At 44.2% G+C, this 16,552-nt stretch overlaps 1 protein-coding gene and 1 non-coding gene across 10 annotated transcripts in view; both read right to left on the bottom strand.

The window, feature by feature from the left end:
• The window catches only part of LOC103187627 (serine/threonine-protein kinase MRCK alpha), a 237,968-nt gene that overhangs the window by 91,022 nt on the left and 130,394 nt on the right, over nt 1-16,552 (bottom strand). The gene's annotated exons all lie outside the window — the stretch shown is intronic.
• Nucleotides 7,565-7,636, bottom strand: trnat-ugu. The gene has a single exon. It is a non-coding gene; the product is annotated as a tRNA-Thr (tRNA).

The following is a 16,552-nucleotide window of genomic DNA, read 5'->3' as shown; positions in this document are numbered from 1 at the left end:
GGGTATATGTAAGTATGGTGCTTTCATGTCAGGAGGACATCTTAAAGCTCTTCACAGCACTTGTACTGTACTATAAAGTGGAGTGATTATGTGTTTTGTGGGTGAACATGGCAGCCAATTTGTGTACAGCAATATCCCACAAATGAATGCCCAATTTTATTTAGGGGATTGTTGGCCAGGACACTGGGAGAAATTTCCTTCTATTTTGGAACAGTGTTGTGGGATCTTTAATGTTAACCTAATCAGACAGACAGCAGCTCAGTTTAACATCTCATCGAAAGGATGGCACCTCTGACAATGCAACCCTCTCCTTCCAATTGGAGTGCCAGCTTACGTCGGTCTTGAATCCGCAGCATTCTGATTCAGAGGTGAGAGTGCTACCAAGTGCCAGGCTGTCACACAAACTATTACTCCGCCTCCCATCCCTGTCAAGCTCCAGTGGCTCCTAAACTCCAACTGGAATGATTTTAAGATCCTCATCCTTATCTTCAAATAGCATTGCCCTATGTCAATGATCCTACTTTTGCACCACCTCTGGCCTGTTCCATGTAATAATAATAATAATCCTTGCATTTAATATAGCACTTTATCACGTCTTTGAGACGTCTCAAAGCGCTTCACAGAATATACTGTAAAGTGAATTGATTGTATATTTTGTGGGCGAAACGCAACAGCCAATTGTGCACAGCAGTGTTCCACAAACAGTCGTGGATTGAATTGACCAATTTATTATTATTATCTTTGTGAAGGAATTATTACCCCCGGAAAAGCGATCCGCCAATCGACTTAACAACTGGATTCCTACTTACTCCTTGGTAAACAGATTCCTACTTACTTCTTGTGCACAAACAGAGGAGTAAGGAAACTTACCCAAGGTTTCACCCTGCCGGGAATCGAACCCAGGTCTCTTGCTTGCAAGGTGAGTGCTCTAACTACTGAGCTACAGGACTCTTTTCAACTCCATCATTGGTAGGTGAGCTTACAGCTACCATCTCCATCATCTGGAACTCACTACCAAAATCCCTATGCCACCCTCCCTGCTTCCAAAAATTGTCAAATGTGTCTTCAGCCACCCAACTATTCCCTCAAATCTTGGGCTCCTATTAAGTCATCATGAAGTGATTTGAGATGTGGTCCTTTGTGAAAAGCACTATATAGGTGCAGGTTGCCGTTGCCCGATCTTGAGATCGGTTTTAAAGAGTCAGTGTTGCAGGCACTGGAGTTCATTTTCTTTAAACCAAACAATTATCAGACCAAATAGCTGAAAACATTATTCTGGGGTCCTACTGCAAGACATGAAAGCTGCAGTTTGCAACCTCAAAATTCAGATAGTATTGCAGGCATAAGAGTCCTGCAGCTTAGTGGTTAGAGAACTCACCTCACAAGCGAGAGGACCGGGTTTGATTTCCTGACAGGGCGAAATATTGGGCAAGTTTCCTTACGCCACACACCTCTGTTTACCTAGCAGCAAGTAGGAACCTGGATATTAGTCGACTGGTGGATCGCTTTTCCGGGGATAATAATCACAAATAATAAAAATAATCCTTGAATTTGATATAGCGGTTTACCACGTCTTTGAGACGTCTCAAAAGCACTTCATAGAATATGTGAATTGACTGTGTTTTGTGGGCAAAACGTGGCAGCCAATTGCGAATAGCACACAGTCGTTGAATGAGGGACCACATTTTTTTTAAGGGATTATTATACATTTGTCTATTTATATGTTTCATGTATGAAGAGAGACATTATAATGGAAAGAGAGTAGACAGAGTTACAGAGCGCAACAGGAGAGTCACAGAGGATAAAGAGAGATAGTCACACAGTGTACAATGGGAGTCACAGAGTAGAGACGGAGAGAGAGATAGTCACATAGTGACTGTAATAATAATCTCCCGTTTTGCCCACAAAATATTCCAGAGGGTGGGGACAAAGTGCTAGAAGGCCAGCCCGCCAATGGTGGGCCAGGCGAGGCGGGGGATGTGAAGCAGGCTAGAGCCCGCTGAGCGGAAGGAGCAGGCAGGTTGGTAGGGGGTTAGGTGGTCGCAGAGGTAGTGGGGAGCAAGGCCATGGAAGGTTTTGAAAGGATCAGGATTTTGAACTGTATCCTCTGTGTGATGGGAAGCCAGTGGAGTTGGGTGAGAGCGGGGGTGATACATTCAATTCACTTTACAGTATATTCTATGAAGTGCTTTGAGACGCCTCGAAGACCTGATAAGCTGCTATATCAAACGCAAGTTTATTATAAATGTTTCATGTTCCTATGTACTCTGACGGGTTGAGTTTGTACAGTCACATGGCTTAAAACAGAAATTTAGAGAATACCATTTCTGCACTCCAGCTAACTGCATATCCACATAAGGCTCTGATGCAGAAGTGGATGCAGGGCTACGATGTACCAGTGGAAAAAAATCCAGTTGCATGCATGCATACAAGGTTACTGGGGACGCAATTTACTCACACCCTGTAATCAATGATCTTACATGCAATTTCACACAACTGGATTTTTTAATCATCAGCACGTGTTGTATTGCGGAGGGTTAGGGTTGGAGAAAGTCAGACAAATTATAGGAAAACAAAAATTTTGTAAGAGAAAGGCCATATAATAATAATAATCCTTGCATTTGCTAAGTCGCCTTATCATGTCGTTGAGACGTCTCAAAGTGCTTCGCACAATGTATTGTAAAGTGAGTTATCTGTATATTTTGTGTATGCGAAAAAGGATACAAAAACAAGTCGACAGTGTCAGAGAGAAGGCCTGGTGGAACTATAATGCACAATTACTTCTGATGGTAGAATTTGTTTTAATATTATAGCCAATTTTTATTTTGCATAATGTGCAGTTATCAACACTCTCTACCTAATCAATAATCGTTCTACTGTATATGGGGAAATTTTTCATCAATTCACTTTAACTCTGTACAAAGCTTTTAATTCATTAGTTTAATTACTCCAACATTGTTAGCATGGTGTGGTGACTCTACACTTGTAAGTGAACGCGGCAGTCAATCTGCGCACAGCAGACAGCCATGAAATGAATGATCAATTTTATTTAGTGGATTGCCGGCCATTTGATCAGAGAGAATAGGACCTCCTGCATGTCCCTCGTGTCCTCCGTTACACCATTTGTGGCCGCGCTTTCAGCCACTACGCTCCAAAACTCTGGAACACTCTTCCTCTATCCCTCCGCCTTGCCCCTTCCTTCCCCACCTTCAGGTCACGCTTGAAGACCTTTCTCTTCGACTGTGCCTACGGTCACCTCCCCCCCCGGTTCGGCGTCATGCTCCACCACTGTCAAGCGCTCTTGGAGCTACCCTGTGTGAGGGGCGCTATATAAATGTAAGTAGTTGTTGATTACTTGACACCAACTGATCGCTATTATCACATGTGCTTTTAACAGTTTAGGATGGTTCGTGATCTTGTACAAATTCAATCGGTTGTACTGCAACTGCAACAGCTTTACGTGGAGAGGAGCGAGACTGAGGTTAGGGAGGAGTTCTGGAGGTTAGAATCTGAAGGCTTGGTTACCGATGGTGGGGTGGAGGGGGAGAGGGATGCATAGCAAGCCCGAGTTAACAAGGAAAGGGGACAAACAGAGGAGTTGGATTGATCAGAGAGAATAGGGAGGTACTAGAGCATGAGGGATGTAGGTGAGGACCTTGAAATTGATCAACTGGGAAACAGTGAGTCTGGAAGGACTGGAGTGAGTGTGCAGAACTTTGTGCGGGTGAGGAAGCATGTAGGGGAGTTTTGAACAAGTTGGGAGTTTATGGATGGTGAAGCTCGGGAGACCAGTGGAGGTAACAAAATCCCACACAGTGGCAGCTGGTGTGAGATGGGGTGAAGGTGGGTGATGTGTGGAAGTGAAGAAAAGTAGCGTGGATCAGCTGTGAGGGAGCAAAGGAGATGTGAGAATCAGCCAGACGATAATTTTACAGAGACCAGGGAAGTTGAGGAGATCAAAGATTGAAGTAAGGAGACAAAGCCACTTTGAAACTGCTATAGAACCTTTAGGCCTAACATTATTGAAAATCCAGCAGCACTCACAATTCTTGAATATAAAAAAAAATAAATTGGATCGGGAACAATGTGCAGGGCTTATGCCAGGCTCCCTTCTCCTTGCACTCAGCCATGGGAGAAGTCAATACAAAGCTGGAAGCAGACGTCCAAGGCTGCAAATCATTCTTCTCCAGAAACTTGGCAGGCAAATGTCCTTTCCTTCCTCCTATTTTCACTAGAGCAGAGACAGTTTGGGGAGACCCGATAGAAATGTTTAAAATTCTTTTGGTAGAGTAGATAGGGAGAAATGGTTTCCACTGCTCAGTCAATCAAGAGCATCAGTTTAAGAATAATTACCAACTTCGCAAAAATGGGGATTAGGAGGATTTAAAAATATATATTACACAGTTTCTAGGCTGTGACATGCTGGAAGCGGTTCTAGAGGCAGGATCTATATTCACTTTTAAGAGGAAACAAGAATGATAGCTAAAGAGGATCCATTTGAAAGGACATGGGGAAAAAAGCACGTAAATGAGACTTAATGGATTGCTCTTTTCAAAGAGCTGGCACAGATACGACGGGCTAAATAGCCTTCTTCTATGCTGTAAAGCTCTACAGTTCTTATAATCGTAGGCTTTTAAAAAGCAAGGCTGTACCAATACAAATTTACATTTTTATACTGCCTTCAACGTTGGGAGGACGTCCCAATATAGATAGACAATCTAGATAGACACTGCAGGCTGGGCACCTAAACTGGGGTGGGAGGAGAGCGGGAGAGAAACTGCCCTTTATCTCACCTCAGCTTCTCAATTTAAAATAAAATACAAATGTTATGTTCCCATCTCTACTTTATTGAAATCCGACAACTGTAATAAAAACTTCCCTCTCCCTTTTAACCTTTAGATTTGTGTTCCATTAGACATTCAATTCATGATCACGAATTTTGGATTTAAAATTGACACAAGAACAGATCAGTGTCCTTTTCCCCCTTCTGGTATCTCAGAACAGCACGGGATATTTTCTGAAGTGAACTGAGAAACAATAGGTCACGGATCAGACCTTGGATCAGCGGAATTTCAGATCCCCGAGAGTTACTGAAAAGAACGTATCTCCAAGCACACAAGCATCACCCAAACTAGACATTTGCTATGTCTGTGGAGTCCTGTAGCTCAGTGGTTAGAGCATTCGGCTCGCAGGCGATATCTGGGATTCCCTGGCAGGGCAAAACATTGGGTAAGTTGCCTTACTCCACACGCCTAGCAGTAAGTAGGATTACGGTTGTTAGTGGATTAGCGGATCGCATTTCTAGGGTAAGAATCCCTTCAAAATAAATAACATTTTGGTCGTTCAATCCACAACTATTTGTGGGATACTGCTGTGCGCAATTGTCTGACGGATTCGCCCACAAAATATACAGTCAATTCACTTTGGCGTATATTTTTGAAGTGCTTTGAGACGTCTCGAAGACATGATAAAGATTATTATTATTAACCATTCTGCCATTAAAACACTTTCACAGTAGTGGTCATGCCCACTGTTCCTGCATGTGCATGTTCATATTCCCATTTTTTAAATCTAACTGGTAAGGGAAATGTATTTTTCATCTCCCTCTATGAATATTGAACATTTTGGGTTAATGCTGCAGATGGCCTGATGAGTATGGACTAGCACATTCTTTCAAGCCAGCAGTGAGTTCAAATTTGTTTCATTGGACAGCATGAATTTAAGATCATTGTTAAAAATCTAAAGGAGGTTAGGTGACAAATGTTTTCTGGCCCAGTGGGTCTTTGACACAAAATGCCCTTCCGATATCATGGTTAAAGCAGAATCTATAATGTTGTCTTGATAAGTCAGAGAAAAGTTACTAACCTTGGCTTGGGAGACTACAGCCTGAGCTCTTTCAGTCAAGCAAGTCAGCGAATAATTAAGACGGAGGCAATCATAAGCAACTCTCAAAACTTTCAAACACACTTTTTATAAACAATCTCAGGCCTAGGGGAGCTAACATGGTGTGAAGTTGTTGCTAGAATCATCTGAACAAGCGAGAGACTAAGGAGGTGATCAATCTGCCCATTCGCTTCCAGACAATTTATATTCAAAAAGCTCTGTAAAAAAAAGTTATAATTTTAAAGCACATCAAACATCTCAAAACACATCGTAGCGCTCAGTTTCACCTGACACTCCACTGGAGTGCTGGGAGTGCTGCATTGCCATAGATACCGTCCTTCAGATGAGACAGAAAACCAATGTCCTTTCTGCTTGCGGAGGTGGATGTTGAAGATCTCCTGACACTATTCTAAAGAGTAGGGAGCTCCAACATGATGTGTCCTGGCCAACAATCCTCCAGATAAAATTGGCTGTTCACTTCATGCCTGTTTATGGGACATCGCTGTATGGCCAAGACAACATAATTTTTAATAATCATCTGAACAGGCAAACAGACCTTTGGATGTCTCATCCAAAGAAGCCACCATCAATAATGCAGCGTTTTCTCAGGAATGCGCTGGAGTGTCAGTCTGGACTGAGCTCAACGCTTGATGTGTGACTTGAATTCACAGCCTTGATTACCAGAAAGGCAAGAATGCTACCAGCTGAGGCAAGCTTGTCCATCAGGATATGTGTTTTGTTGAAGAGTATGTGGCGCAAGAGAAGGAGAGCATTGTAATTGTAAGTCTTGTAACTGGAAAACATGGTCCATTGTGTCTTTTGAGGTTTGTTGTTGAAATTGATTTAATTGATTTAGGTCAAAGTCATCTAATTTCTTCTGCAGTTGAAGAATGGCCAGAGGAGACTGACCAATAAAAGGTTAAAGTAAGCTTCTTAAGAATGCTCTCTTTGCCATCTGTGAACGCCATCTGCCAGGAACACGCCATCCGGAACTTCTTGTGGCTGTCAGGATTAGTGGTACTACAGTACTATTGACTCTCGCCACATTGCATTTGTGTTACAGTTACTACAACACATAACAATAGTCAGTTGTCGGACAATAAAGCTAAGGACTAACGTATTTTCAGGGAACCGTTGTATTCCCTACGATTCAATTGTTCTCATTAATTGATTCCATGCAGAATAAACTGACTTATTCTGCACAGGATCCTCAAATCTCGACATTAACAATTCCTACAAAAGATTAGATATAGTATTGTAGCCCTGGAACTTTTTATTTTATCTATACTAAGCTTCGACAGCAACCAAAAACTGAAGCAAATTCTTTTACAGTCTAAGGAATTTCTGTTCCATGTTAGTAGCCACACTCATTTAAAAGCTTCAGTAGAAAAAGAATAACCTTTACAGTAATTACAGCTAAGTGTAGCAATTGCTTTAGTCGGTAAATAATAAAATAATAATAATAATCCTTGCACTTGATATGGTGCTTTTCACATCTTCTAAACGTCTCAAAGCGCTTCACAGAATAGACTGTAAAGTGAATTGACTGTATATTTGTGGGTGAAATGCAGCAGCCAATTGCCCACAGCAGTGTCCCACAAACAGTCGTGGATTAAAATGACCAATTTTTTTTTGAGGGATTATTATCAGATGTGTGGAGTAAGGAAACTTGCCCAAGGTTTCGCCCTGCCGGGAATCGAACCCAGGTCTCTCGCTTACAAAGCGAGTGCTCTAACCACTGAGCTACAGGACTCCACAAATGTGGCAACATTGCACGGGTCTGACACGAGCAATGAGGAGAGTGACTATTTTATCTCAAGGATTGTTTAAATCAAAGCTGCATCAGGACATCAATGGCTGGAAATGGGCTGTTCCTCAAGCCCATCGAAAATACAGTCACTACACTTTCAGTATATTCTGTGGAGCAGATATAGTGATATATCTTCTAAATAATCGTTGCATTTGATATAGTGCCTTATCATGCCTTATCACTCTGTGACATCTCGGAGACATAATAAGGCACTATATCAAATGCAAGGATTATTTTATTATTATAAAGAGCCACAAATGAATAAAGAACCTTATCAATTTTCAAAATAGAGTAATTGTAAAAGGGATGACTATTTGATTGGGCCAGTCAATTTACACAAGTTATAGAAATGCATAAAAACATCAGTCCAGCTTCTCTTAGCTGGTCAGATCAAAGATCTGGGGAAGACATCCAGAATCCACTTGTCTCGTATGTCATAAGTACTATGTATGCAATACATTTGTAGGAAATATCTTTAATCTTTGATGAGAGGAGCTTTCAGCAGGAGTAAATTACAGAGATACATCACCTTTGACTGCTGAGTGCAGACACCATGAACATGTAGGTGGGCATGACTTTCAACAACTAAGCCGCCAAGATGTACAAGGGCCAGAGATCCAGAATAGTTAGAATTACTCAGAGATTGCATTACAACCAGCAGATTGAATACAGATTGAACATGTATTTTTGAGGTGGGGAAATCTCCCTTTATTCCATGACTCACTGTATAAATACACTGAGCCATACAGACCCAAGGTCAACAGTGTACGTTCATACAATAATTCTACTACTAACAACAACTTGCACTTATGTAGCTCTCTCCACGCAGGGTAACGTCTCAGAACGTTTAACAGTGGTGGAGCCTGGCTCTGAGCTGGGGGAAGGTGGCCTTAAGCACGGCCAAGGGGAAGGTTTTCAGGCGGGACTTGAAAGAGGAGGGGGCAAGATGGAGGGTTTGAGGGAGAGTGTTCCAGAGTTTCGGAGTGTAGTGGGTGAAAGCATGACCTCTGATGGTGGGGCGGAGTGTGCGAGGGATGAGCAGCAGACCAGTGCTAGTTGAGCAGAGGCACCGAGTGGTGGATTGGGGAGTGAGGTGGTCAGAGAGGTAGTGAGGTGCCAGGGAGTGAATGGACTTGAACATGAGCATGAGGATCTTGAAGTCGATCCGTTTGGTCATGGGGAGCCAGTGGAGCCTGGGCAGAGCGGGTGAAGTGTGGGCATGGAATTTTGTCTGGGTCAGTATGTGGGCGGCAGAGTTATGAATGAGCTGGATTTTTTAAATAGTGGAGCTGGGGAGACAGGCGAGGAGTGCATTGGAGTAATCCAAGCGGGAGGTGACATACGCATACAGGAGGGTTTCGGCTGCATTTGGGGTAAGTTTGGAGGTGGGCAATATGGTGGAGATGGAAGAAGATGCTCCTGGTCAGGGCCCGGATGTGGGGGAGGAAGGACAACTGGGGGTTGAACCTGATGCCTAGATAGAGCACTGGTTCGGTGAGTCTGAGGGATAGACTTGAGGGGTTTAGATCTGCAGGAGTGAAGTCGTTGACGGGAGCTAAGAAGTATGACTTCCGTCTTGTCCATATTCAGCTCCAGGCCCTGATGTCAGGCAGACAAGCTGATAGAACATCAGCCGACCTGGAGTTGGTACTGAAGGAGGCAAAGTAGATCTGTGTGTCATCCGCATACATGTGTTTGACAGACAAATCTAGGCTGACACCAGTGCATTGCTGGGAAAGTCCTACAGGTGAGACTTTAAACTGAGTTCTATCTGCCTATTCAGATGACGTTAAATACCCACTGCACCACAAGATTACCCGGTGTTTGCAGATGATATCACTCAGAGGGAGCATATAGATAAGGAAAAGAAGAGGGCCAAGGATGGAGCCCTGGGATACTCCGCTGGTGCCGGGTGGGGGCAGGAGGAGAAACCATTTGTTGAAATGAAATGGAGGCGGTTGGTTAAGTAGGACTCGAACGATGCGAATGCGGACCCACTAAGGTAAATGAGGGAGATGAGGTGGTGGAGGAGGATGGTGTGGTCGACTGTGTTGAACGTGGCAAAAAGATCCAGGAGGACGAAGAGGCAGAGGGAGCTCCGGTCACAGATAGAGAGAATGTTGTTTGTGACTTTAACAAGCGCTGTCTCTGTGCTGTGGGCAGTCAGGACGAAAACCAGACTGCTGGGGCTCGAGGAGGGAGAGGTGTTACCAAAAGTGACCTGCAACAATGTGTTCCAGGACTTTGGCAAGGAAGGTAGGTTGGAGATGCAACTGTAGTACTAGAGGGATCGAGGGTGGGTTTTTTGAGGAGGGGTGTGATGACAGCGGTTTTCAGGGGGACGGCCAGCAGGGGGGAGAGAAGGGGGAGTTGAGTGAACAGCAGTTGGGTGGGGAGGGGGTCGAGGTAGCAGGTGGTGAACTTAATTTGGGTGATTGTGGTTCAGAGGGAGGAGGGAGAAATGGGTGCAAAGGAGTGTAAGGAGGGGGGAGTGGCAGGAGCCGTGGCAAAGGGAGAAGTTGGTGTGGATGGTTTGGGTTGGGTGGAAGTGGACATGGGAGGGGAAGTCGATGCAGCCAACCCGATTTTTTTTAATTTTTGAGACAAAGAAGTTTAGAACCTCTTCACACTTGGCGTTTAATGTGAGGATAGAGGGGGCTTGAGATAGTCCACGGAGGAGGTGATGGACGGTGGTAAACAGCGTCTTTGGATTGTTGTTTGCCTCTAGGATGACTTTGGAGTAAAAGTCAGTTTTGACCTGTGAAAGCGAGAGGCAGTAGGTACAGAGGTGCCTTGATATAGCGCCTTATCACGTCTTCGAGATATCTCAAAGCGCTTCACAGAATATACTGTAAAGTGATTTACCGTATACTTTGTGGACGAAATATGGCAGCCAATTGCAGTCATTAGGCAGCATTACTCACAAACTGACTCAACAACAACACAAAATGACATTTGTATAGCGCCTTTCACGTCAGGAAGACGTCCCAAGGCACTGGACAATCAGTGTTTTGGACCCGAGCTGGAGATCAGAGAGGGTGGAGGACGGGGGGGATGGGGCGCGTGGAAGGAGGGTGATCAAAGTCATGGTTGAAGAGACGGGTCTTAAAGGAAGCAAGGGAGGGGCGAGGCGGAGGGACTGCGGGATGGAGTTCTAGAGGGTGGGGTCAGAGTGGCTGAAGATCTGCCTGCCAATGATGGAGAGGCCGACGCACTAAATAGGGGCAGTGTTACCCATGGTCTGACTAAAGGCATTAAAAAAGGACACAGCAGCTTTAATGTTAGGATTATGAACCACAAAGAGATTTGAATGAAACAGCTGATTATTGTGCAGCCACATTTCTCTGGTGTTTGGCTATCCCCGTTATTGCAGTTTTCCTCCCCCCTCCCCAATCGCTGCTCACGTATCCACAAAACAGCAGAAATGTTAAAACACAAAGCATGATATTGGTTCAGAGTGCTGAACCCAGTTGGTTTTTGATTTTAAAAGTCCTGCGGGGAGAAGAGAGAAGCCTTTCTTCTGATTTAAGTTTAGAGAAAGCCAAAGCGCGTGTTATGTACAAGCTAAGGTTAAAGGACACTCTGATGATGTTCTTGCCTCCAGCCCAGCTGTAACACACATGCTGCTGCCATCCACAAACACCTTGCCAAGCAAGTGTGCCTCCAACATTGAAAACACAAAGTTCACATTTTCTGGCACAAGCACGAATGGAACTGTGGAAACTGAATTGAAGGGAAGGAGCAGATACACATGCTCTGGATAAACAAAAAGGAGCAACCACTTTCAAACGGAATCATTTTATATCAAAGGAAATGAAACAGATTATACTGTGCAAAGGAGCATTATATAAGCAATAAGAAGGAACCCGGGTGTTGGTCGATTGGTGGATCGCTTTTCTGGGGCTAATAATCCCTTCAAAAAAAGATAATAATAATTTGGTCACTCAATCCACGACTATTTGTGGGACACTGCTGTACGCAATTGACCCACTTTTCACCCACAAAATATAGTCAGTTCACTTTCCAGTATATTCTGTGAAGCGCTTTAAGACATCTCAAAGACTTGATAAGGTGCTATATCAAATGCAAGGGTTATTAATATTATACAAGGTCATTCGTTTTTTTCAAATTAATAGTAGTCTTTATAACATTTGTTTTAAAAATCAAGAACATCACTTACATTGCACCTTTCACACAGAAAATGTCCCAGATCACTTTACAGGGAGAACAGCATGGATCCCTGAGCAAGTTGGGTGGGAGGGAGAGGAGAAATGAGATATGACGGGTCATTTTTAAGAATGGTTTTCAGAGCAGGGTTAGTGAAGTTGTAAGGCACAGCAAATTGGGAGGGAGCTCCAGAGAGCAAATATAACCAACACTAAAATAATCCTGCTTCTTAAATCTCATTTACAATTTTTTTTGTTCAATTCCCACAAACAATAAAAGGGTAACATGCACACTTCAAAACGAAAATCGATTGGGTTTTGGGCACCATCATTGGCAGGATGTGGCACTATCTGATCAGATACAGCAATATGTAAATAAAGAAGAAAAGTTCCCCTTATTCCCTCTCATCACTTTTCTCCCAACTCTGCCTTAATCTCAGAGCAACAACAATAATACGTACAGTGCCTTTCACATTGGGAGGTCCCAAAGCACTGCAGTCAGGGATTTGGACCTGAGCAGGGGGTTGGGATCAGGAGGGGTGGAGGGCAGGGAGGGTGGGGGTAGGAGGGTAGCCAAAGGCTCAGTTGAAGAGGAGGGTCTTGAGACGTGCCTTGAAGGAGGCAGCGAGGCAAAGGGACTGTGGGATTGAGTTCCAAAGGATGGGGGCAGAGTGGCTGAATGCCCAACGGTCGATAGTGGGGTGGGCCGTGTAGGAGACGTGGAACAGGCCGGAGCCTGCTGATTGGAGGGAGAGATTAAGGTACAGTTGTGTTGTTCTGAGCACCATTCCCTGCACTGCTGATCAGTATTTCTATTTTGCACTAAAGCTATATGCGAATTAAATGAATAATTCTACTCCACTTCATTAGGCAGCATTTCTGGTGTCATCATATGATGTGGGGCGGGGGGGTGGGGGAGAAAAATGTCCCCTCTCCAGCGCTTGGTCAATCACAATTTACAGACAATCATTTAAACCAAGTTTTTCCACATCAAATTCATTACTTGTTAATTAGCCAATGCTCAGCAGCTCTCTAACGAGGACTGTAACTAGGTCTCGCAACTTCCTGCTTTCTGCTTACATTCCAAGTTGGAAAGCTGTCTCTGTGGCAATGGTCCTGACCCACTTTTAGCAAAGGAGGTCCCACATGTTGGCACCAGCTGCAATTTCACCTCATTGAGCCCACAGGGGATCCACTTCCGTGACAACACTGATTCAATGCTGCCAATGCAGCTCTGACTTGGAAAGACAATGGGGCCAAGACTTGGAGCCTCTATTCCTGTGAGCATTAAACTCAATCTAAAATCTGCTACCTTACACAATCATGGTGAGCATATTGAGCACATCTCTGGCAGTGCTGCTTTCTTGCTGCTGTAATTAATAATGATTCCTGCGTTTAGTATAGTACAGACATCGCAAAAATGACTCAGAGCTTCAACAGGTAATTGCTGTTAAGTGTTAGCAGTTGTGCATTGGTCAGCCAACATTAGAAAATTTGAACACAAGATACCATTGTGTTGGCCAGGAAACAGAGAAACCTGCTTTTCTTTTTGAAGATGGCACAATTTGGTGTAAGAAGTTACAATAATAATAATCCTTGCATTTGATATAGTGCCTTATTACATCTTTGAGACGTCTCAAAGCGCTTCACAGAATATATTGTAAAGTGAATGGACTGTATGTTTTGTAGATGCAACGCGACAGCCAATTGAGCACAGCAGTGTCCCACAGTTGTGGATTGAGTGACCAAATTACTTTTATTATTTTTTTTCAAGGGATTATTACCCCTGGAAAAGCGATCTGCTAATTGACTGGCAACTGGATTCTTACTTACTGCTAGGTAAATGGATTATTCATGAAAGGGGTAAAAACATGAATTTGAGGCTCTTGGACTAGCACTAGAGTTTGATTAGAGGTTACTGATTCCCGACCCTATCTGACTGCTCAGGTTGACTGACACAGGTTACATTGTCTTCACATCCCGCTGTGAATATCTCAAATTAGACTACATTATAATAATCCTTGCATTTGATATTGCGCCTTATCATATCATCGAGACGTATCAAAGCGCTTCACAGGATATACTGTAAAGTGAATTGACTGTGTACTTTGTGGGCGAATCGCAGCAGCCAATTGCACACAGCAGTGTCCCACAAACAGTCGTGGAGTGAGCGACCAATTTTATTTACATAATGAAATGTCCCAAACTCCATATGCCTATAGGCGGAGAACTCAAGGCTGATGCACGCACATTTTTGGAATTGGCTTTAATGAACCTTAAATATACTAGTTAGAAATACCAGGAACAGTTTTTGGAAAACAGAAAGACAGAGGTCAAAACCACAGATTTTAGGTTTAGACTTTCCTGTCAAACAGTGTTTAACATTTTACAAACCCATTCTCTCAAGTTGGCACTTGTTTGTTTTTGAAGAACGTACTTCATTTTATACACCAAGATTAAACTCTTTTCCATTACCCAAGTGCTTTCAAACAATGTTATTGGTTGGCTGATTTGACCCATTTTAAGAATGAGGTTACAGTATTTCTCAATCTGAAAATTGTGAATAACAATGCTGACAATACTTGAATGCAACAGTATACTCCAATAGAAAAATAACTAGGCATTAGCAAACATTCAAGTTACCAAATTACATGGGTCCTTTACTATCACACTGATTGGCCTACAAATAAAGAGCAGTTTCACCATTTATATTTCTTTTTATGTTCCTGCAGATCATCATAAATTCACGTGGCAGAATATTGTGAAATATATAGCCTCAACCGCCTTCAATAATGCTGGTATTTGGACTGTTAGATTTTATTTCTTCCCTTCGACAACAGGAAGTACTCTCCCATATATAGACCTGTTAACATCCAGGTATAGTTCTCATATAGCTTCAATAATAATAATCCTTGCATTTGATACAGCGCCTTATCATGTCTTCGAGACATCGCAAAGCGCTTCAGAGTACACTGTAATGTGAATTCACTGTGGGTGAAACACAGCAGCCAATTGCGCACAGCAGTGTACCACAAATAGTCGTGAATTGAGTGACCAAATTATTATTTTTTTTGAAGGGATTATTACTCCCAGAAAAGTGATCCGCCAATCATCTTAAGAACTGGGTTCCTACTTACTACTGGGTAAACAGGAACTTGCCCAATGTTTCTCCCTGCCCAGGAATCGAATCCGGGTCCTCTCGCTTGCAAGGCGAGTGCTGTAACCACTAATCTTCAGGACTCCACAGGAATCGTTTGAAGTTCAGCAGCGAACAAAACAACCGGTAATGTGAGTAACAATGTGAATAACAATTCCTTCAGAAAATGTTAACAGTTAACAAACACAGCATCTTTGATCCCACCTTTGATTCCATACATTTGAACCTTTCTGCAAAGCCTGCAGGTTAAAAATAGGGCATTTTGCTGGTGAGCTTCCCGCACTGTCTCCTACTCCCGCTCCTCCCCCTGGTACACCACCCACCTCTGCTCACTGAAAAGCCAGGTGTGGGCCGCTGAACGCACCTGTGTCAAATCTGGCCTAACGGTCCACCGACAAATCTGGCTGGACCTCCTCAAAATTTACCGCTCCACTCTAGCCTCGGCCAAGTCGTCCTTCTACTCCAGGATAATCCTGGAGGCGAAGAACAACCCCAGGCTACTGTTTTCCACCACAACCCGACTCCTCCGTCCCCCCCGCCACCCCGCGCAGGTCATCTCCTCCAACCTTCACTGCGAGGAGATGCTGGATTTCCTTGAATCCAAGATCAAGGGAATTCGCTCCGCGGTCACTTCCCCTCCAACATCCACCAACCCCCCACCCCCTCACTCCCACACTCCGACTGCTACCCATCCTCCCCTACTCACTTTTGTACCCGTTTCCCCACCCTCTGTCACCAAACTCATCCTATCCCTAAAACCAACCACCTGCTCCCTTGACCCCATCCCCACTCCACTCCTTATCTCCCAGCTCCACTTTCTTGCCCCACATATCACTGACATCATCAACCTGTCCCTCTCCTCTGGCTCTGTCCCCATTCCCTTAAAAACTGCCATCATCACGCCCACCCTGAAAAAACCCTCCCTTGATGCGTCGCAGCTATCAAGCTACCGGCCCATCTCCAACCTCCCCTTTCTCTCCAAGGTCCTGGAAAGAGTTGTCGCCTCCCAACTGCGCTCTTTCCTTTCCACCCATTCACTTTTCGAACCCCTTCAGTCAGGTTTCCGTGCTGCCCATAGCACAGAAACTGCCCTGGTCAAGGTCACCAATGATATCCTGACCATCTGTGACCAGGGCTCCCTCTGCCTCCTCGACCTATCGGCAGCATTCGATACGGTCGACCACGCTATCCTACTCCACCGCTTGTCCTCCCACCTCAACCTTCAAGGCACTGTCCTTGAGTGGTTTAGGTCGTACCTTTCTCACCGTCTTCACTTTGTCTCACGAATGGCTTCTCCTCCACCCCCCGCACTGTCTCATGTGGTGTCCCTCAGGGCTCTGTCCTCGGTCCCCTCCTCTTCACCCTCTATATGCTCCCCCTTGGTGACATCATCCGCAGGTTCACTCCCACATGTATGCGGATGACACCCAACTCTACCTTTCTTCCTCTACCCTCAACTCCACGACCACCGATGTCCTGACAGCTGCCTGTCCGACATCGAGTCCTGGACGAGAGACAACTTTCTTCAGCTCAACG

This window comes from Callorhinchus milii, unplaced genomic scaffold (assembly GCF_018977255.1).
Source record: "Callorhinchus milii isolate IMCB2004 unplaced genomic scaffold, IMCB_Cmil_1.0 Scaffold3, whole genome shotgun sequence".
NCBI lineage: Eukaryota > Metazoa > Chordata > Chondrichthyes > Chimaeriformes > Callorhinchidae > Callorhinchus > Callorhinchus milii.
The sequence above is the reverse complement of the archived record's forward strand: the minus strand, read 5'-3'. Positions and strand labels throughout refer to the sequence as shown.